At 41.3% G+C, this 22035-nt stretch overlaps 1 protein-coding gene across 5 annotated transcripts in view; it reads left to right on the top strand.

The window, feature by feature from the left end:
• Positions 1 to 22035, top strand: part of LOC109030941 (monocarboxylate transporter 2) — a 650400-nt gene that overhangs the window by 323883 nt on the left and 304482 nt on the right. For 2 of the 5 annotated variants that reach the window (XM_019042186.2, XM_019042195.2), the window contains exon 2: positions 179 to 357. The exons of the other annotated variants lie outside the window; for them this stretch is intronic. The gene's annotated coding sequence lies outside the window, so the exon portion shown is untranslated. The remainder of the gene's footprint in view (positions 1 to 178; positions 358 to 22035) is intronic. 5 annotated transcript variants of the gene reach the window in all.

Raw genomic sequence — 22035 nt, 5'->3', positions numbered from 1 at the left:
TATCAGACCCCTTGGGGATGTACCCTTGTCGCACTTTAAGAAAATAAATGAATCGTGTCACTAATTTTCCTGCTCCTCCTACCCTACATATTTTAATCCTCGCACACCGCCATTTGTGTTCTTTTCCTGCCATTTTCAAAGTTGTATCCGTACCAATATTACAAGTATTTCCTTGCAGCTTAGAATTTCGTCCTAGCGTGTAATAGTTCGGTGCACTAGTGTACTTTTGTGCACAAAGTGGTGAACGTGACTATTGTGTTTTCGGTAGTGTTTCTATGCGTGAAATGTGTGTATCATCTCCGAATGACTTCGAGTGGATTTTCAACCCGGTTTAATTAGATCCACTGGAGTGATCAGGTTTGGAACCACGTGTAGATAAACCACGTGTTAACTCCCTCCAATAGGAGGTATCAGGGTAACGCAGATTGGTGTCAAACTAAGCGGTAGTCACAGAACATCGGACTAAGCTTCCTTATGACTGGAATCTTAATTCCGATTCCTCAGACTGAGTACAATTCAACTCTTAATTCTTGGTTGAACTTTTTCGTCATAATCTTGTCTAATTCGATAAGATTTTCCTTTTTTATTAATGGGTTCCCGTGGTAATAATTTTTACCAATGCCCATCCGAGCGCTTTAGTTGTGCAAAGCTCCTGTTGTCGACGAAAAATCCGCTTTCTCATTAATGAAAAATGTTCATTCCTTGACCCCCGAATCAGGATCAGCAGGCTTATTATTGAAACTGATAGACAAAGCGATTGACTTAAAACACAGCGGATTATGGGGCGATCCTATTGGCGGAAACGGGTCCTTGCAATGGATAAAGGAGGTAATGTGGTCACTGTACCAGCAACCGACATGAGACCGAACAGTTAGTATAAAATTGTCTCCCTTAGTCTATTAGAACCACCCGTTTCAACCAGAGTGGTCGATCCATATTCTCCATGTCTTCTTTGTTGTCTATAGCTTTATCTATAAACTTTAACAATCAGCCCGCAGGGCGCTGAATGATTTGCTCGTACGAACTTCCGTCATTTTGCATAACATTTATTCGCATATTCACTATCTTTATATCGCAGCCTAAGGCATGTAGGGTGCGAACAATTCTATGAATGATAGCAGGTGTGTGTGTGTGTCTCATCGGAACTTCGGGAATTTCTTCTGAAATGTCCAGAAAGAGACAGAGATATGGCTCGTGAAAGACATTTATGAATGCTTTTATGATTGACAAATCTTCGAAGAAAGATACGAATCCTTCGTCGGTGATCGCGATTGTAAACTTTCTACAATGTTAAAATATCCGTGAGATTCGTCGCAAAAAGTCCCGAATTTTTCGATAAAACTTCCTTTGCTTTACGGCAATTTTTCAGGCATTTGCTGTCTCGACTAATTCACACAAATATGTTTTATTTCTTCCTGGGGCATCCCAAACATGGAAGCTGGTCCAGCTTTCCATCATTAGAGGTTCTCGTAGCTTATTTACAATGTACCCTCCCGGATTTTCCAGGCGAGACAACCTCTTTTTTCCGTGTGTGTTGATTTGACTAGCGAAAGTTTTCCTTGGCCGGTATTACCTCACCAGAACTTTTTCTGATGCTTTAGAAGAGTTGCATCACAAATGAGGAACGATGTACTATCGACGAATTTAGTTTTGCGCATAGGCCGCTCCAAATCAAATGTAAACTGTGCGACGAGGCGCAGCGCGGCGTGGCGCGTTTCAAAGATATCGGGTGCTGATTGGACCTATCTCATCTCATGCCAACGAGGAAAACGGAGGCACATGAACAATTGACAAATCTGCTACTTTTTCAAGAAAATATCTCTCAGACAAGCATCTATAGGTGCAAACTATGATAGACAGCGCAACACCGCGGTCACTCGAAAATAGAGCTAAAATTTCATGAGGTGCAACTGATTTTCTCTCCTAGACGCCGCGCCGCGCCGAAAGGTTACATGGAGTTCTTTGGGACAAAGGCGTATGCGCGTATCCGCCCTTTTTCGGGAGAACGCGTTTTCTGAAATTGGATTCTTCCTATTTTCAGGAAATATACATAGTGTACTAAAAAGCCCCAACCCCCCTTTTTTTTACACAACGATCCACGTTATCTTGTAGGGATCATATAGAAATGTAGTCACAATGTTCCGTTTTTGCAAGTACACTCTCGAAGACTTAATCTTTCAAACTAATTAAATTTCGTGCGAAGATATGGGCTAGAATTAGCGCTATACACTTCTGAACTTTCAAATGCGACTTCCGCGGAACTACTTTTTTGAACACACGCCCTTGTTCCAAAGAACTCCTTAATTCAGGATATACTTTCTCGCGCAGGAAGTTTGAAAATGACGCAAAACTGGTCCGCTGCTGAATATGAAAGATTACACAAGTGTGCACCGAAAAAAAAGTTAATGCTTTAATAGCGAATTCTGATGTAATATTTAGCCCTGGGTCCAAGTATGACCTCCGTTTGTCCCTGTCTCTGCCATTTTCCAGGCGAATTGGGATTATTTAAAAATGAATTTTCGTAGGAAAAGATTTTCTGGAAATTAATGCATGATTGAGATAAACCGAAGTTATTCTTGAATTTTGGAGCCAAAGATACATGGACACTTGCCAGACAAGTATCGCATATCGCATGTCCAAAAAATATGCCTCCCTTTTTCTGATAACGAGGTTTTCCGGTCAAAATGGCATTATCCACCCACGAATCCTATATAAAACTGATCCATTGTTTTGAGTCCTGAAGGACAAAAAATCATTTTATTCAGATAGCTAATTTTGCTACTATATCTTTATTTTGTTTCTGACCCCGAATCGACGATTGTTTTTTCAACAACCCACTAATTTTCCGAAAGATCGAGTTTGGAACAAAAAAAAAAACAAAAAAAAAACAAAAAAAAACCTTATTTAGATGCCAAAATACGCATGTGTATAAAAATTCGGATTTCGAAAATATTGGTCAATGGTTTAAAAAAAATACGGCCATTCTCTGATTTAACAGCAAACATAGTTAAAGGAAGTTCCTCCATGAAGAACCTAGATCAAATAATTTTCATGCAATACATGTATCCTTTTGTATTTTTAGTTACTAGATCCAAAAATGACCTTATTCATCTCTATCAGACACCAGTTTCCTATTAAAATTAAACGTTCTTCGCATGTACGGACTGGCTCACATCTAAGAGCGTAGACCCTTGGCCGGTTAAGGGGGATGTAGTATTGTAGTATGATATTTCCCGAGGGGATGCACCCCCCTTACGCGGTGGGGGATCCAGAAAAGTTTGGCAAATCATCACAATTTCACGCTATTTTCAGGATCAAAGGTGATTGATAGCACAGAGAAAATTTTTAAAATTGAACGTGTTAAAGTAACTAACAGACTTGTGTACAACGAAAAAAAAAAGAGAACAAATCACAGCTACTAGACGCACCCAAGCTCCGTTATTTCTAGACGCATCGAAGCTCCCTTATTTCTAGAGAAACTGAGGCAGAGCTGGTGACCGATGGAAGCGATTTGCGAGGAAGGTGCAGTCATTTTAATGATATTTTCATCAACCCTTAAATGCTGAAGCCGGGTCAAATTGACTCGAGCCTTACTAACAAAACCTGCCCTGCAGATTGGACGGGGCCTGGTTCACGCGAGCTTTAGATATTGGTCTGCAAATCATTCCAAAAAAGAATCGGACATGGACCTGAAAAAAAAATCGAGTATCAACACAGCCGAAGACATGGAGAGACCTATTTGGGCCTCTGTTTTAACTTTTCTCCCGAATCTGAGCGACACCGATTTGGCAGCATATAGCGGAGCATTGCGAGTTCACGCCCCGGGTCATTGCGCCTTCAATTTTGCAGATGCAACACGGACATTCATCAAGCATGAATAGTCGTATCTCTGCGCCGTCTTCAACGCCCATCCTCTCCCTTGCTCCATTTCCACATTGTGTTGATTTCGTTTGTCTCATTTGTCGTGGTGCTTCAAAGGCTACGTGAGCAACACAGCTGAAGGTAGGAAAAACGTAATTCGGTCTCGCTATTTAACTTTTCTCTTGGATATGACTAACAGCATAGAGCAGAGCATTGCGAATTCACGCCTCACGACTCACGCCATCGCGCTTTTAATTTTTCATGTGCAATAAGGACAATGGACATCCATCTAGCACAAATAGTTGTATCGCATTTAGATACCTCATATTTTTTTAAATTTGATTTGAGTTAAATTTAAGGTTTCATCATAATTTTTGTTCTCCTCTTATTTTGCTATGCGTCACAGGGGCGCATACTCGGCGCGCCGTGGGAGCGTATATTTGACAGTAGTGGCAGGTCGGCCTTAGGGCCTGGTTCTTCGAAACAGCCCTTTTTTAAGGAAAACTTTGGTTTTCCTAAAAGTGTTGGAGAGAAACTACCTGTAGTCCTAATTGAACTCAGCGCTTAATTGCATTGGGATTACCCATAAACTTCTTGACGTTTGGTCAGAGGATGAAAAAGGAGAAATCTCATTTGCACTCCTAAGTTATGCAAGACAGACAGCTTTGAGTCCATCTGCGTTTCATTTTTTACGATTCGGAAACGGTCTACTTATTCTAGCAATAGCTACAAAATATTTGGGAAAATTTATTTTTAACGCCTAATTTTGAATGTATTGTAATCCTTGAATTTTTGTCTCATTTCCGATCTGCGAGGAGTAAAAACTTCGTCATGGCATCGCAAAGGTGTAAACTATTTGAACGGGGGAACTACATGTCATTTTGTAATACTATTTTATGAATCAAGAGTATTTTTCTTGTCCAATCTATAAGAGTCTGGACTTTGGATCCAACATACTTTTTTTCCATCCGAGGGAAAAAATTAAATAAGACTGAACATTTTGAAACCTTGCAACTGAGAGAAATCGATTCCAAGTTTGCTACTCCGCTTTGCTGACAAGTGAGAAAAACTATGGATTAAATGGAAACATTCACCCATCAGCCATTTTGTGAGGAGAGGTGGGTGAAAAGTTGATCTACTGGACTGGATGACACTATATTTCTACTCCAATTTGCTAACTATTATACTCCCTCTTACTGGCAATTACTAGCTGTTTCTGAGTATCATCAATTTTGCTGGATATTTTTTTTTTTAATGCGGGGCAAAGGTAAAATTGAAAATCTGTCAATGATATTACGATATTAACTTCCCGCAGAATTGCAGGAACATTTCATTCAGGATTCTTTCAATGAAATGGAGGAGAATGGGTGATAAAACGGTCATCAAAAAGCCTTATTTAAAGCGGTCATTTCCAATCTCGCCCTGATCTTCGAAATACTTTCAGGGTCGATAGAGAATCACTTTCCAAGTTCAAAATACTGACGATTTTTGAAATCAAACAATTACGGATAGCGGGGAAGGGGGGGGGCAAAGATAAATGTTCAAAGTCGCATATCTCGTGAACGGTTTGTCGTAAAGAGATGATCTTAGTCTCAAAATTTAGAGAAAACCACAAGCTTTCAGACAATGGTGACAAAATTGGGTCATTTTGAAAATGTCATCCATTCCTGTCACATTGCCGTAGTTCAAATTTTCAATTTTTAGTTGGGGCGGTACCTTTATATGTCACACCTAGACAAAATCATTCGTCAAAAATGACAATATCAGGATAAATGATTAATATGCAATGGATACAGGATAATCAAAGTTTTCGATCATAAAAAATCTATGTTTATCTTCAACGCTTCTCTGGGTAGAAATAAGAGAAAAAAAGAGGAATTGCTAATAAAAGCCTACTATTTGAGCTTTTTAAATTTAAGTCCATCCTAGAGAAATGATTTGAAAAAGAGTCACGATTTTTTAAGGTTGATGCAGCGAGCGTCAGCTGAGGCTAGTCCTGTAACATTCATGTGTCTCGATATTGTTCTTTTTTAATAATTTTCTTCGGAAATGAGCTAATGGGGTGTAAAAATGCATAACCTTGCAATTCGTAATCGCGATTTGGGGGCATTGGTGATCTTGGGACTCGGAACAAACTAGGTCCAAGTGTACCGCATCCACTTTGAAAAATCATATCTCTCCTCCAACTTGTTTTTCGAGGATGAACTTGTGCTTGTTTTAAAGCTTGAAAGGTCTACTTTCATCAGAAAATATTTTGATTACTTATTGTGCGATTCCTTCAACGTCTCAGCTGAAAATGTGAAAATTTGAGATACGGCAAGGCGGCAACAATGGATGAAATTTTCAAAATGGACCAATTTTTTAAACATTGCCTGAAAGCTGGTGGTTTTCTCTACATTTTGAGACCAAGCTCATCTTTTTACAACAAACCATTAGCGAGATATGCGAGTTTACATTTTTTACTTTGACTCCCCCCCCTCCGCCTCCCCCTTGATTGCCCGATTTAAAAAATCGTCATTGTTTAAGACTCGGGAGGTAATCCTCTATCAACTTTGAAAATATTTCGAAGATCAGGCCAAGGTTGAAAATGACCGATTTGGAATAAGGCCCTTTCTTCCTTGCTCTAGTCACAAGAACAAGTAGAGGCAAGTGAGAATTGGAATCGATGCGCGATACGTCATTACGAATCTTTGTTTACATTCCAAAGAGCCAAAAACGTAAATTCTCACGGTGAATGAGTGAAAATGTCTGTGTGTGTTTCATGTGCGTCTGTGTTAGTGACTCACAGAGGAACGAGTGCGTCTTCATGAGAGCGTTATCAGGCAACGCGCCGCGCCGTGCCGTCGCTAAATAGTCACCAGAGACTCTGCGCAAAACTAAATTCGTCGATAGTACCACCATATTGCACAAATGAGAAACGAAGAACCATCATATCGCTCAAATGACGAGTTTAGTATAGTAATTATTTCATTCGCTCAACAACTTCCCCTACTTAAGAGAAGTCATCAAAAATACCGGCATGAAAGAAAGTTAGCGCAGCATCTCTCATTTGCCCTGCCGTTTCTACAGCTTCAGCTCCAAGATGCTCCTTTTCGACTATTAAGTGGGTAATTCATCAGAAGTAACTTTAGACCTTCCCAAATGCTCTGAAGTTCTATGTTCATCCAGACTCGGTTGAACTGTAAACCATATTTTTCAGAACTCGAGTCAAAATGCTGACCATTTAATTGAACTTTTGATTGAAGGACAATCGGATAAAAACATACTCAATAATCATTTTTAGTAACACCTAGAGCTTATACAAATTATGCTGTTGGTCTTATATTTTTGTATAGAATCGTCCATTATCCGTCGTAAGGCATCATAGAATTCATTGATTCCTGAGATGGAAAGTTTTGATTTATATTAAGATGATCATTCTCGCTGTTCCGTCTCCGCGCCAAAAGGCAGCGGAAACTGGAAACAGTTTTTGCCTAAAAAGAAATCTGTGCGCCTTATTTGTTCATAACATTAATTGTTTATCTTGCAGTGTAAATTCAAAAAACGCGATGCAACTATATAAACTCCAAAGTGACTCAAATTGCATAGCCGCTGCATAAAAGGATCATTCCGTTTTTTATGAATACGCACTATGAGTTCAATGCCTTTTTGGCTTAGGTTGATCATGTTTTTTTTCCAGAGCTAGGAACATTTCCGAACATTTATATCTCACGTGTGAGTTAATGTCATGGAATTTTTTCATGTGTTTAACTCGCCGTGTACTCATTTCTGATGAGGGAACAGTCGGTAGAGTCGGTGTGGATACATGGGGTGGCGAATTCAAAAATCGACAGCAGTAGGTGCCAAACTCAAATACACATTTTCTCTCCCCCTAATTACCCGGCGAAACACCAGAGGCTTAAAATATTGAAAAGGCGAAGGAGGGGGTGTTAAAACCTCATCTATCATCGCGCCAAGAATCGGGGATGTTTACGCGTTGAGAACAGCGAGCATTAAGTGCGCGTTTAGCGCGGCCGAGCTCAACTTTTTTCGGCTATTCTGCTGTGTTGTAGAAGAACGCCGTATGAGCCTTCGGACGTTGCCAATTCCTGCGATAAACCACGAATTTTCTAAGAACCTTTTTTTTTAATTTTTATCCTCATCTCTTAGACTATCCTGTTCGCAACTCAACTGAACATCTAGAGTAAAATACTCAATATCGACCCCTAAAATGAACTTTTCATTGCGGGGAAATGGAACATTACATTGCTCATACGGCGTTTTCCCTTAGCAATTCCCGTGATAGAACACGAATTTTCGCTATATTTCTTGTACACATTTTCACGGTTAAAAAATTGAGTATTGAATAGCACGGATGAAACGTTCAAACGCTCGTTTTAAATTTTTCAAACTGACGACAGTCGAAAATTCAATAAAAGCCGCCCTAAATCTTCGGCGGCAGGAATCCGTGAGTGTTGCCAAGCCAATATATTTCGCCGTGCCGGTTCAGCCCAAACGCAGGATTTTAGTCTCAGGAGTTTACGGGAATGCGTTAACCCTCTATTGCATACATATACATATATGTAATTTAACTTATTTTCTTTTTTCAAAATTCTTTACGAGCGCAACAATGTTTCTGAATGCATCTATGGAAGCTCAAAGTTGAATTCTATTGGATATAAAGGACGGAACGCACCGCATTTTCGGTGTTTTCGCCAGCCACTGGAAAATAGCCTTTTGTATCCAGGGTCCAAAAACTTCTTTTGATTCAATTGGATTTTTGCTTGCGTCCAAAGGAAAGTCGTTTTAATTAAGAATCTTTGCTCTCTATTCAAGCCAAAATCCGATTTAATTTAAGAGAATTTTTTCTTGTCAAATTTTTTTTAGAGTCTGGACTCCAGATCCAAGAGACTTTTGTCCAGCGAGCGGGAAGTTCGTACTCATTAACTTAAATGGGAGAAATAACTTCTCATCGCCCTCGGTCTAGTCGACTTCGGACTTTCCTCAACGCGTTGAACATGCTCAACGCGGAACTTTAAGGAGAAAGCATGTGTTGTGGTGACTTGATTCTTACCTCAAACAGTGGTCCATTCCGCGTGGTTTATCCCGTTCAAAATAAGTTACGGGTGTCTCGCCTCGAAAGGAGAGTCGACGACGAAGCGGACGCATAGATCTGTTTACCCAACTCCGAGCCGGCGCGCAAATAAATAATACTATTTTAAGTTGGGGAAAAATATCCCCGTTTCGGGAGCCGGGTCTCGTAAGAGGATTGAAAGGCGAGGAGCCGGGCGGAGCAGTTAATTATGGGTTCGCGGAGATTGCAATCTGAAAAATGGTCACGAACCCAATGAAACTTAATCAATCCCGGCGGAGCGCGATATTGTTTGTGGAAACGCGGAAATGCGAAAACGCTCGCGTCGCTTATAATTCCGGCCATCAATCGGTGCCAGCGCCACACGGCCAGGAGTCGCAAGGATGACGCTCTCGCGGCGGCAAATTTAAAGAGGGTCATTTCGGGATTCACGCCCACCCCTCATCTTTTATCCTCCGAATGCTGGAGCACCCTTCTTGCTTGCACTCTCCCGCGCTTTTCTCTGATTTTTGAATAGTTAGTAAGATTTCTCGAGGTAATCTTCACCGGGAATGTACGAACATCAACAAACAAAAAATCAATCATCATCAACATTTACAACCAAAAAGATCATTTAAAACAAAAACAAAAAATCATTCAAACTAATCAACAAATCGTAATCATTTTGAACAAAAAATGGGCAAAATTGACAGGAAAGAAAGCAGAATAGAGTTACGAAAAAAACATCGCATTCGATTAAGTCATTGATTTCTGTATGGAATGCGAGGTTTTATTCCAAACACTATTCTGCTTTCATTTTTCTGAATTTTGCCCATTTTTCTGTTTGAAATGATTCTTTAAGCTCATGCGCAGGAGCCTTCGTCCTTTTTTTGGCTTTAAATTCAAAATCTTCCGTCATTGTTTTTTGACATGATCTATGCGGTGTATGGAATGCTAGTTGAACCGCGTGGGATAGCTCGAAGAATCACCTCAAGGCTTAAGTACTTTCTACAGATTGACTTTTTTCCATAAACCACACCATTTCCAAGAAAATCGATGATAAAATCGAACCGCAACGGTACCACCGCACGTTATAAAAAAAATTCGACACGCCCGAAATACAAACACCTCCTTTTTTCTCTATGATCTTGGTGTTTCATCTCTCCTCGTATTATAAGGGAGCTACTGCTCCCCCCCCCCCCCACCTCTTACCACCCCTAGTCACGTTGCCACTCACCCCGAAAGCAGTAAAAAAGGAAAAATGACAGCAGTTCTCAATGGGAATTCTTCAAAAAGATTTTCGGCTAACGACACCCGGACCCCAGTCACCCGATTAAGTCCCCCCCCCCCTCCATTCTTCCAAAAAAAGTCCTGGATATACATGCTTGGCCACCGCTAATCATTGCTGCGGAGTCTTCTACTGGCCAAATTCACCATCCCTTCGATGTTGAAAGGATGTGTTTCTCAGGTTTTTCTCCTACCAAGGCACACGTTTATACTATACTTAACCATAAACATGATTACCATTAAAAATAATTTCTTACGCATGGTTAGGGCCGATGCTACCACCTGTCATGGCGGGTTACCAGACTGAGATCGGATGTCTTCGTGCTTTTCCAAAGCTTTCTTCATGAGGGGGTTTTTCTGCGAACATAGGAGTTCACCATCCCTTCGTTGTTGAAAGGGTGTGTTTCTCAGCTTTTTCTCCTACTAAGGCACACGTTTATATTATACTTAACCATAAACATGATTACTATTAAAAATAATTTCTTACGCATGGTTAGGGCCGATGCTACCACCTGTCATGGCGGGTTACCAGACTGAGATCGGATGTCTTCGTGCTTTTCCAAAGCTTTCTTCATGAGGGGGTTCTTCTGTGAATATAGGAATTCACCATCCCTTTATTGTTGAAAGGGTGTGTTTCTCAGCTTTTTCTCCTACTAAGGCACACGTTTATATTATACTTAACCATAAACATGATTACTATTAAAAATAATTTCTTACGCATGGTTAGGGCCGATGCTACCACCTGTCATGGCGGGTTACCAGACTGAGATCGGATGTCTTCGTGCTTTTCCAAAGCTTTCTTCATGAGGGGGTTTTTCTGCGAACATAGGAGTTCACCATCCCTTCGTTGTTGAAAGGGTGTGTTTCTCAGGTTTTTCTCCTACTAAGGCACACGTTTATATTATACTTAACCATAAACATGATTACTATTAACAATAATTACTTACGCATGTTTAGGGCTGACGCCACCACCTGCCATGGCGGGTTCCCACATTGTGAACGGATATCCTCATGTTTCTCAAGCGATTTTTTCATGAGGGGGTTTTTCTGCGAACATTGGGGGAAAAAAAGAAATAGGTTAAAATGTGAATTCGATAGTCCCTCTTCGTAACTCAGGATTTATTAATCACACAGCTTGAGGTTCTGTGGTAAAAAAGGAATATGCGTGGATATGAATTTTTTTTCTTTTATTCCTTTACTCTTTTTTTCCTTCACTTCGGTACTTCCAGCGTCTTCTTGTACCCACTTGGGATCAACAGACAAAATTAGAGAGAGGGGAGCAACGATAGCTGGAGCCCTGTACGCGCGTCTGCCGATTTCAATAATTTTTCGTGCAAGGGAGTTCCTCATCATTTCCTCTATCTTGTAGTGAAGAGTTATCGTGCGGAACAACTCATTTAAAAGCTTAAAATGACTACATAAAATACTACTGTTTCTCTCACGTAGCCAGGGGCCACGGGATGGGGCTAAAGCCCCTCCTGGAATCGAAATCCTACCTCAGCGCACGCACTGTATGTCCACTATCTAATCAAACATTGTATCGATATACTATTCGTAGTAAAGTGATAAGAGAGCAAGAGACGCAATAGCCCGAATGCAGACAACAATAAAAACACACTAAATACACTAAAATACAAAAAACAAATGGGAATACAAGGCTATAGAGGATAAATAAACAACCAGGACGTTTCGGGCCAATTACATGCCCATTCTCAACTGGAACAAAAGCTAAAAAATGAAAATTAAAACAAGAAAATGAATATGCAACTGACCGAGGTATAGGAATCAGTGCAAACTGAAAAACAGAGCAAAGATGGACAGAGGGGCACACTAAAGTTTTTTTTGCACACTTTTGCAGTAAAGTGGACACACTTTACCTTTGAGTTTCTTTTAAAATTTTAGAACATCATTTTTTGCACGGACACCCTTAAAGTAATGATCGATAGCGACTTAACCGATAAGGGCCTTTTTTGGCCCCCCGTAGAGGGCCTCTCCTCCCCTTTAATCTGGAAATTCATGCGGGTTTTCCAAGGTGACTCCATGTAGTTCACGGAAATAATCATGATCTGTTCCATAGACCACTGAATACGTGTTAAATGCCGATTGCAGCTGAATCATTCGTTTCACTTCAAATCTTCGGCATGAAACGGATTCACCACGCTTTGAGGCATATTTCGGACCCCCCCCCCACCCATTTTTACCACCACTTATGAAACACCTAAGCGTTTTTCTTACTCAAACATATCAGATTTAATTTTATGATAATAAGGAATATTCACCAGTCGTTGCTTTACCATACATAATTCCTAAATTATGATAATTGTATATGTTTCCTCTAATTGGAAGTTACAATAAATAAAACTCTTCACAGAAAAAAAAAACAAAAAAAAAAAATCAGAGATATCTCGCCTGTTAAACTTTCAAAAAAAGCTGAAAGTATGCCTGCGCGGAATGTCGTTCTAGACCCTCCAAATCACACGGTTAATTTCCGCGTTTGCATACTTATAGCTTTAATATGAAGCTTGATATTTTATAAACGTAATATGTTGGGAGAAAATCAGCTGAACTTCACATGCAGACGTAATGAATCCTTTATCTATAACTTAAAATTTAAAGTGAATGCGGCACTGAAGCAAAATTCTTTCGATAGCAACGTAACGACGAGACCCAAGCTAAAAGAGATAAATGGCCTCTCGCACGTCTCTTGTTCACAACGCGGTGTGAGCTCTACGGGCACTCGAATGTAAAGCGTCTCAAATATGTAAGATATGCGACACGCACATCCATCGAGTACGTATAGTTGTATCCAAAGTATATTGTTAATCTGACGGATTGTACCAAAACCAGCCCAACAGCAATTCACGCCTATTTTCCTCCTGTTTCATTTTTTATTTCCAAAATTCCGAGCTTGCAAAAAAATATTTCAAGAAAGAATTAGGGGGCTACCAGTATTTACTCACCCTTCGAACATTCTACCACGTTTAACGACTTCGGTGCTGAACGGAACTGAAAGCTGAGGGAATATCTGGATTCGGCAAGCTTCAAGTTTTTGTTTTCGTCCGATTCGTTGTTCATTGCGGAAACAGTTGTTTTCGCTAGAACAGGGGTGTCGTAATCTGACCTTACTTACACAATAAATGGACATCATTGAAGTAATTTCCTTCATGCTGGGACCGTTTGTCGCATTTTACTTCTGAAATCGCGTTTAATACGTAAATCGTTGGTACTTAAATGGTAGCCCATCAGTATTATTGTTGTCCATTTTATACTTGGTCTTTTGAGATTTTATCAAATGGTAGCAATGTAAGGCTCTTTGATACTTCAGGTGTAAAAATGACGCAAGTTCCGTTCCAGATACTTTATGCAAAAGCCATTCTACATTTTTGCATTGTACATAATGTTTATCAGCGGAATAACAAGCCGTGCAACAAAGTCCTTTTCTCAGCCTCGCGAACAAACCCAAAAGCTCAAAGTCCCCAAAGCTTACTTTAATCGCTGGTCATGTCCGCCCGTTCAGGTATTCAGCTCCCAATCGGAATGTATGACCGTGACTAAAATGAGCGGTTTAGTAAGTAAAGTACGTATAAAGCACTTCCACCTTAGACCACACCACTCTCTTCCTTCTCTGTCTCATCCCCCGTTCGTTCTTCCTCCGTTTTTTACCAACTGCACCAGCGATATCTGTGTTTATGGCGCCCTGGTATTACCTTATGATTCATAGCTTCGCGATTTTATTGCAGCTTACAGTTATCCCTCTGCCTTCCCGCCCTCCCGGCGATCCACCCACCCCCTGCGTCCCTCCCCGAAGCTTATCTCGGCGTTGTAATGAAGGACTGCAGAAAAAAGCGGAAAAATTAAATCAATACTTTCCAATTATTCTGCTTTACAGCTCCCAATCAGTTCGGTTCAATATCAAGTTATTCAATAAAATTTTCCTCCCGCTAAAGGGTCGCCCCCCTCTCCTCACGTTACCCGCCTTTTGTTTTTCCACGAGTCGCTGCGTCGTTATAGCTTCTGCCGGGGATAACCGATTTTTTGGAATTAAAGAATGTTCCGTGGTTTATGGACCGACTTCATTTGTTTTAGGGGCTTCGGTGCAGTGATGTTTGATTAATCTGAGTATGTTTCCACCTTTAAATGTATACCCTCAACTTTATTGCTCCGTAAACATTGCCGAAAGTTAAAGTGGCTGTATCATTTATTTCTAACTAAATCTTTAAGCTATGAACTTACTAAAATTAATTAATTTATTTAACTTCAAAGGTTACTGTTTAAATTCAAGTTAACAATTCCTTATCTAATATTATTTTCCAGTAATCTTACTTCGTTACGACTTGTCTTAATTTATATTTGTTAGCTTAAATATTAAAATATTAAATATTTGTTGTCGAATAAACTTGGGGAAATTCTGTGGGGGTTTTCGACTTCCTGGTTAAAATCTCTTGTCGAAGATCCTCCTGAGCCCTCTCCATATTCCGGAGGAATAAGGCTATTTATCAGAGTGGCTCTTGATTCTGCCATAGCAGTCTTCATGGTGGTGATTTTCCCTTATTATGGCAAAGGCCGATCACCTGATCATTCTGATAAATCACAATGGGAGGTTGCATGAGGGGGCCTTCTTTTGGAATAGTCGGGGGCTGTGGTTGAAACGTTACAAACTCCACTTCCTTTCCCAAGTCTTGTTGCGTCAACCTCTGCGATGTTTGAGTTAGCTTCTCCTCCAGGAGATTTGAGACCAGAGTTGCAATTTGTGATAGTGCCGCCAACGATAGGGGCCCCGAATCTGAAACATGAGAGGAAGGAGAATTACTATTTCAGATTGTAGACTATTTTCCCCCATTTTGTAAAATGAGTTGGGCCATTATCATGGATCGGAGGGATAGATACCAATTTACATAAAATATTCTAATACTCATTTTGAACAGGGGTTACATAATGGACAGAGAATCACAAATTTAAGTTGGAAGTCTATAAATTCATTGACAGTAATTCACATTAAAGTCGATTGATGATTTCTAAATGGATTCCCTTATTGAAACGTTTATTTCCGTGAAAATATGATTTCTTCTTAAACGGTAATAATATTATGGAAAGGCGGCAAGATACACAATTTCCTCCCTGAATAAAAATTTCTCCTGTAATGCGTTTAGTATCTCCGTAGTCTTATTATGACTTTATTATAAGAGAAAACGATTTCTTACCTACTGCTTCCTTTTCAGTTCGTTTCTGGGATGTTGGTTCCGCCGTCGGTGGCTCTTTCGTTGGTGGTTCCTTTGTTGATGCTTCCTTGGTTGGTGGTTCCTGCCTTGTTCGTTGCTTCTTCTTTAGGGGTGTTGACGCTGCCTTTGGTCTATCACCTCTTGTTGGCTTCGGAAAAAAGATGTCAGAGGAATCATTATCACTTGATTCCTGAAGCGGAGGTGTTTCGTCGCCGCTGATCAGTGTTAATTTACCAACACCCTTGTAGATTTCGTCGACGGATAACTCACCTCTGGCCCGTTGTTGCTGAACGCGTTGTTTTAGTCGGCCCCTGCCGAATTTTACCAGGAATCCCGGATCAACTGGCGAGTATAAGGAATGTTTTTGTGAAATAAGGTGGCGCACCAACTTATAGTCGGTTCTTTCAAAAAATTCTGCGAAGGTGGCTGGGTGCCAGAGGGAACTGCGATTGGCCACATAGTAAACACAAATATTAGTTTTTCTTTAAATTTGATTAACTCCGATAAAAATAGGCAATCCCGACAGAATAAACCAAAATAGATAACAATGTGGCGGAAGATCTAAGTTCCCTATTTCAGGTTCCTTTTTCCCCATCATGACGCCGCGGCCTCGGTTCAGGGGGAATTTAAGCATATCAGAATATTTTCGCGCCTCTGATTGGAACTGCATATTCCAACCGGTGGCAGCACACATCGCCCTACCGAAGTTAATCCTCCCTCTGTGCTGAAGCAACAAGAAAAAAGGGGAAAAAAGGGAATACATTTTGGGGGCGAAAAAGTACCACTCCATTGCCGTGCTACGAAAAGATTCGTATATTTTTCATTTTTTTTTAGGAAGGTTTCATGAATAGTCTCTGTGAGATTGTTTTCTCTCGTCGGAAATCTAAACCGAAGAAATCAATCAGAGAAGTGTTCTACTCGGCTCTAATCCCCGCAAATTTGAAAAGCATTGAGCATGGATGTATGTGCCTAACCCTTCACTGGAAAAAAAAACACATTGGATCTAGAGTCCAGACTCTTTAAAACATCGACATGAAAAAGTACTATATATTGATTCGATCAGAATCTAGCTTAAATCAAGAACCAAGCCTCTTAATGTAAGCGGATCTCGTTTCGATTATTGATTCAAGCAAAAATCCGATTGAATCAAGAGCATTTTTCTTGTCAATGTTTTCAAGAGTCTGGACTCTAGATCCAATGTGAGTTTTTTTTTTTTTTTTTTTTTTTTCTCCAGTGTTGGTTTTCTATGGACAATAATTAACCGTATGTAAGCCAATAAACCAACAAAAAAAAATTAGAGAAGTGATTAGATCTTTGAAGCACTATGTGTATGTGTGGAGGATGACGGTAAACTCTGCAATGGATCTAGGACGTTTTTCTTCGGTTGATAGATTTCTAGCCTCCCATTTCCAATTTTCTCCGCCGTGTGGCGGGGGGGGGGGGGGGGGGCTGGATTAGAACCCTCCCCACCGTATCGCCCGCTGGCTTTGAGTCTCTGTGAGTCGCAGGGCATCCAATACTTTTAACGCCGTCGAGAACTTGTTGCTGCTGAATAAGTCCCTGGCGAGAAACAGCCGCTGCGGCTCCTTGTCAGATGCGCTTTTCGACAGGATTCCCGATTTTGATATCAATGCAGCCATTCATCATACTCAACGGGATGACGTCAACGCGCGGTTTCCAGCTGCGCGGCCGAGCCTTTGAGAGCTATCCGATCCCCGATCGATGCGACGGAGGCGACCGTTCGGACGTCAATCCGACGACGCACGAGAAAATATGCCGTACTACGGAAGAGAATCGTAAGTGCCATCGAATGTGAGCCGCGGTCAGCTCTTATTCGTATCCGCACCGGAGCTCATTTCAGGATGTACTTACGGCTCTCATCCGTCGTGTGGCAGAGATGACGTTCATGGCATCGTGAGAACGGGCTTACATGTACCTTTGTTCGGGGGAAGGGAGGGGTGATTCAGCGACTGTTCTGCCGTGCTGAGAAGAACACCGTATGAGCCCTCAGACGCTCCTAAATTTCCGTTGATAAATCACGAATTTACTAAGAAAATTGTGAATATATTTCGCCAGATTTTTCAGACCATCCTGCTCGCAGTTTAATCTAAAGTTTCTGAATGTTTCAAGGATAAATATGCATTTTTTTCTAAAAAAATTTAGGTTTTAACTTGAAAAATTTGACCAATACCCGAATGTTCATAATATGGTGTTTTTCATTAGTTCGGCAGTATTGCGATTATGTTCCTAGCTTGCCTGTTCGACGCGAATAAAACGTTCGCCCGTGAAAATCCTTATGTAGCACTTGTTTCTTTTTCGCATGGTATCTTGGAACTTGGAAAAACGGGAATCACCAGGTATTCAGGACAGAATGAGCAGTAAAAGTATAGTAAAATGATCCAAGTAAATAAGCTAACACTATAACAACTCTTTAGACATCTTCAATGGTTGTATATTTAGCCGTAAAAAGTATCCTCGACCCAAACAACTTGAGACTTGAAACATGTTAGCTGATAAAATTTTCCGACATTTTGTATTAAATTTCGGAGAAAAAGGCCAAAAAAATTGAAGAAAAGTATTCAGAATCTTCACGGCATTTTTTTACGAATGGCCGAGCGGATCAGGGCATGGTGGTTGGAAGTACGATGAGACTCGGCGGAAACGTTCTAATTCAGAAATGATTTGATTAATCATTACATTTGAACACACGATCTATTACGTCATGTAATACATTTTTGACTGTTGAATTTCAAAGGAAACATTACTAAAAATAGTTGTACTTCATCGGGAGTTAGAAGTAAATAATCTGCTGAGTAATGTTACTCGATCAAGAAAAGAACGACCTAATCAATATAGAATCGATACGGAGATGATTTTCTTTTTGATAACCAATTAAGAGGACGAATGTTATTACAGGGTGGCGTAGGTTATTCAAGATTTGTTTTCCTCCTAGAAAATTAATTTTCATCAAATTACCTTGAATGTCTCGCAGTCAGCTTTTATCACTGAGTACGACAAATTAACGGCATTTCAATCGATGAATTGTGAACTGTTAAGAATCCCTTCAGATTCAAATTGCTATCAAAACGTGGTCACTGTGAAGTAGGACAATGGTTGATCCTCCATGGCAATCGAAAATGAAAAGAGACCTTGCGATGTGAGGTGTTGAAAGTTTCATTCATTCCAAAACACGCATGGGCATGTAAATGACCACTACCCGGCCACTTACTAAGTGGTTTCAAGAGGGCTTACCGAAAAAACACGGGAGTGAAGCGATACGCGTTGCTTCACTCGACATAAACGATAGTAACTCCGTGCCTCAGGGTACGCCTTCTGCTAAAACAAAACCTTTCTTTTCCTGATGAGGAAGAATCAATCAGTTACTCCGTGGAATCAATCTTATATTGATTCCCGAATGATCGAGTCAATGGGATTGAAAGCTTAGTCCGGTATCGACCCCATCAATGAATCGCACTCCGCTTCGAGATCTTGAAAAGTGGGTGACCACTCGTGGACCGTTACCCGTGGTTTTATGGATCGCGCGCTCCTTGGATCATCGAGGTGAAATTAATTCAAAACCGACGAGACCCGCCGCCTAATTGTATCTCATTTGAGCTGAGATCTGCCCTCGTGTGCACATATGTCCCCCTGCAATACAAGGGCATAGCAACATTAAATGAAAACATGCAATCCCTCTTTTCTTCACGTATGCCACTACGTAAATTCAGGGTTATTCAAAAGTCACGCACCACTGGCCATGAGGGGGGTGGCCATTTGAAATTTTTGAAGTACCCCTCGCCCCCGAAGGGATCTAAAACTAGAAACTACCTATAAAACGTTTCCCCCTTGATATGAGGAAACGCGTCTTTAACCGCTAATCGATATCATTATTAGAACTAAAGTTATGGCCAGTGGTACGTGACTTTTGTATAACCCTCTTTACCTGAAAAAACAAGTATTGCAAAACGCAGGAAGCTAGAGAGAGTTTGAAAAAATAACGAAAACAAACAAGACCATCTTAATGGATTGGTAAGTTCAAAACTGCGCGTCAAAAATCTACTACTTCGAGAACAAAGCATGGACTTTTAAAATTGAAAAAAGGAACTTCTTCCCTTTTTTTTCAACTTGAATTTGCATAACTTTTCCCAAAAATACACGTTTTATCCAGGTTAATTTGACAACCTCGAGTGGTCATACGGCGCTTTTCCTCAGTACGGCAGCGCTAGTGCTGAAAAAGTATCGTAAACCTTTGATCGCACGCAACATATAGTTGAACGCATTTTTGCCTCACGGAACTATGTGCACTATGTTGTGAGCCCGGTTATGCATGTATTCATATGGGTCTCGGGGCTCATGTCTCAATGCACCTAGTTCCGTTTGGCGGAAATACTTCTAGTTGTATGTATGAACATCAGCAATGCGCAGTTTTCAAGGCCTACACAACCCTCTTCTACCCACAAGGTTAATGAGGGATAAACAGGGATGCCGATACTCAACGGTGCGCGGTCCCTTATCTTGATCCAACTTGTGACGGAAATATCATCGCTAAGTGGCATGGCAGGGTCAACTTCATGTTTCAACGGGAACTCGCCGACCGGTCAAAGCTGCCCAACCCCGTGCACGGAATCAAAATCAGCAGTGGCGTGGCGTGCTTTGCGATATATCGATTGATACGCCACTCAAACCTATGAAAAAAGGTCGATTATCAGGGTGTTCGCAGCGAACACCTTAGTAATCGATTCTTTACCATAGGTTTAAATGGCGCAACAATCGATACATCGTAATTCACGCCACGCCACTGAAAATCAGGCATCCGCGCTAGTGGAACGATGACTTGCAAATCCTCGGGAGTTCGGACGGAGTTCTTTCAACTCTTCAGGGTATGGACCAAGCTCCGCGGTCGCAATGCTTCGAACTTCGAGCAGGACGCTTAGGATAATCGAGAGCATTTTCGAGACACTATTTCGATCCATCGAGACTTCGATGAAGCGAAGCAGTATCCCAGGTATCATGGGTCGCCCTGGCTTGAGTGCATAGTTCCTCCGAATGTATTCTATGGAAACTGAAGAAAGCCCGCAGTCCGAATCATGTTGCAAGTTCTTTGCCGCGATTCTGCGGCGATCTGTATTGCCCATTTTCCGGTGAAATTTACCCGCTCCGCATTGTTCAGATGGGATTATCCAACACACGCTGAAAGAAAAAATAAAGAAAAAACGAAACCAATCTTAAATTTGCCGCCGAGAAGTATTTTTACCTGAAAAAGAATTTTTCTGCTCCATGTAAACTATTTTTCTGCTCTATGTAAACTATTTTTGTGCTAATGTTGCTTATTTTGCCACTTGACTCATTACGCTATATCGACTGCTATTACCACACAATGCCCAGTGACCTAAATCATCCTTAATGAAGTTGAAGTTAATTCAAGGAGCGGATTCAGGAGCCGCGGCAACGTGGTTAGCAGGTTGCGGGCCCCGGGTCCATGCCGCCGTGCTGAGGAAAAACGCCGTATGAGCCTTCAGGTGTTCTTGCCAAATTTCATCGGCAAATAGCTACTGGCTTTCTCTGAAATCAACTCCCAAGCTCAAAAAAAGCTCTCAAGTTGAGGCCAAAATGCAGGGGATATCCCACGCTATCCTGAGAGTCCACCGCTACATCAAGCCAAACTCTCCATGCAAAGATAGGGAACAAATACATTAGCAGGGTTGCCGTGTTTTCAGTTTTAGAGTCCCCAAATAAAGTGGCAGCTCTGTCAATGTATTTGCTCCCTATCTTTGCATGGGGAGTTTGTCTTGATGTAGAGGTGGACTCTCAGGATAGCGTGGGATATCCCCTCCATTTTGGCCTCAACTTGAGAGCTTTTTCTGAGCTTGGGAGTTGATTTCTGAGAAAACCAGTGGCATCATCGTGTTTCTCGCGAACTTTTACATAAGAATCAACAGTAAAATCGCTAATTCCTCACACATGCAACATCTCCATTTTGTTGGTGATTTGATCTACGTATAGTGATTGCAAATTTCAAGGAAAAATATTCATAATATGTCTCCAAAATAAACATTTCAACGAAGGGAATGTGGCAACTCTGGAATGTTGATACGGCGTTCTTCCTTAGCAGTGGGAGCCTGGGTCCGGGGCTCCGGGGTCCGGCGTATTCGCAATCGGTCATCTGGGCTATTCTCGGGCGCGGACTCTTGACTCTGACTCTGACTCGGCCCCTGTCCGCCGTGAAATAATGACTCCGTGTCCGACTCGGACTTCTTGACACCGCAGCCGCCGCCCCCCCCCCCCCCCCCCCCCGGGGGGGGGGGGGCAACGACAAACACAAGTGCCCGCCGCGACCTTTTCACACGGACCCCGAACCGGGACCCACCGACAAAATGCCACCGAACTTTCTACTTGTACCCGTTGTGTCGCGCCCAGCCCGCCCCCGCCTTCTCGGATGTCTCACTTCCAAGTTCCAAGCTGCTGTGGCGGGAAAAAGAACCCGCGAGTCAGAATTGGACCGCGCTAAACAGAAAGGAACCAAGCCACATTAGCTATTGCCGAATTTAACAGGGTGATTTCATTTTTTACGAGAGATCGTCTGCGCAGATTCCTTTGAAAATGTTAAGGAATTTGCTT

This window comes from Bemisia tabaci, chromosome 5 (assembly GCF_918797505.1).
Source record: "Bemisia tabaci chromosome 5, PGI_BMITA_v3".
Classification (NCBI taxonomy): domain Eukaryota; kingdom Metazoa; phylum Arthropoda; class Insecta; order Hemiptera; family Aleyrodidae; genus Bemisia; species Bemisia tabaci.
This window is presented reverse-complemented; position numbering and strand designations above follow the sequence as displayed.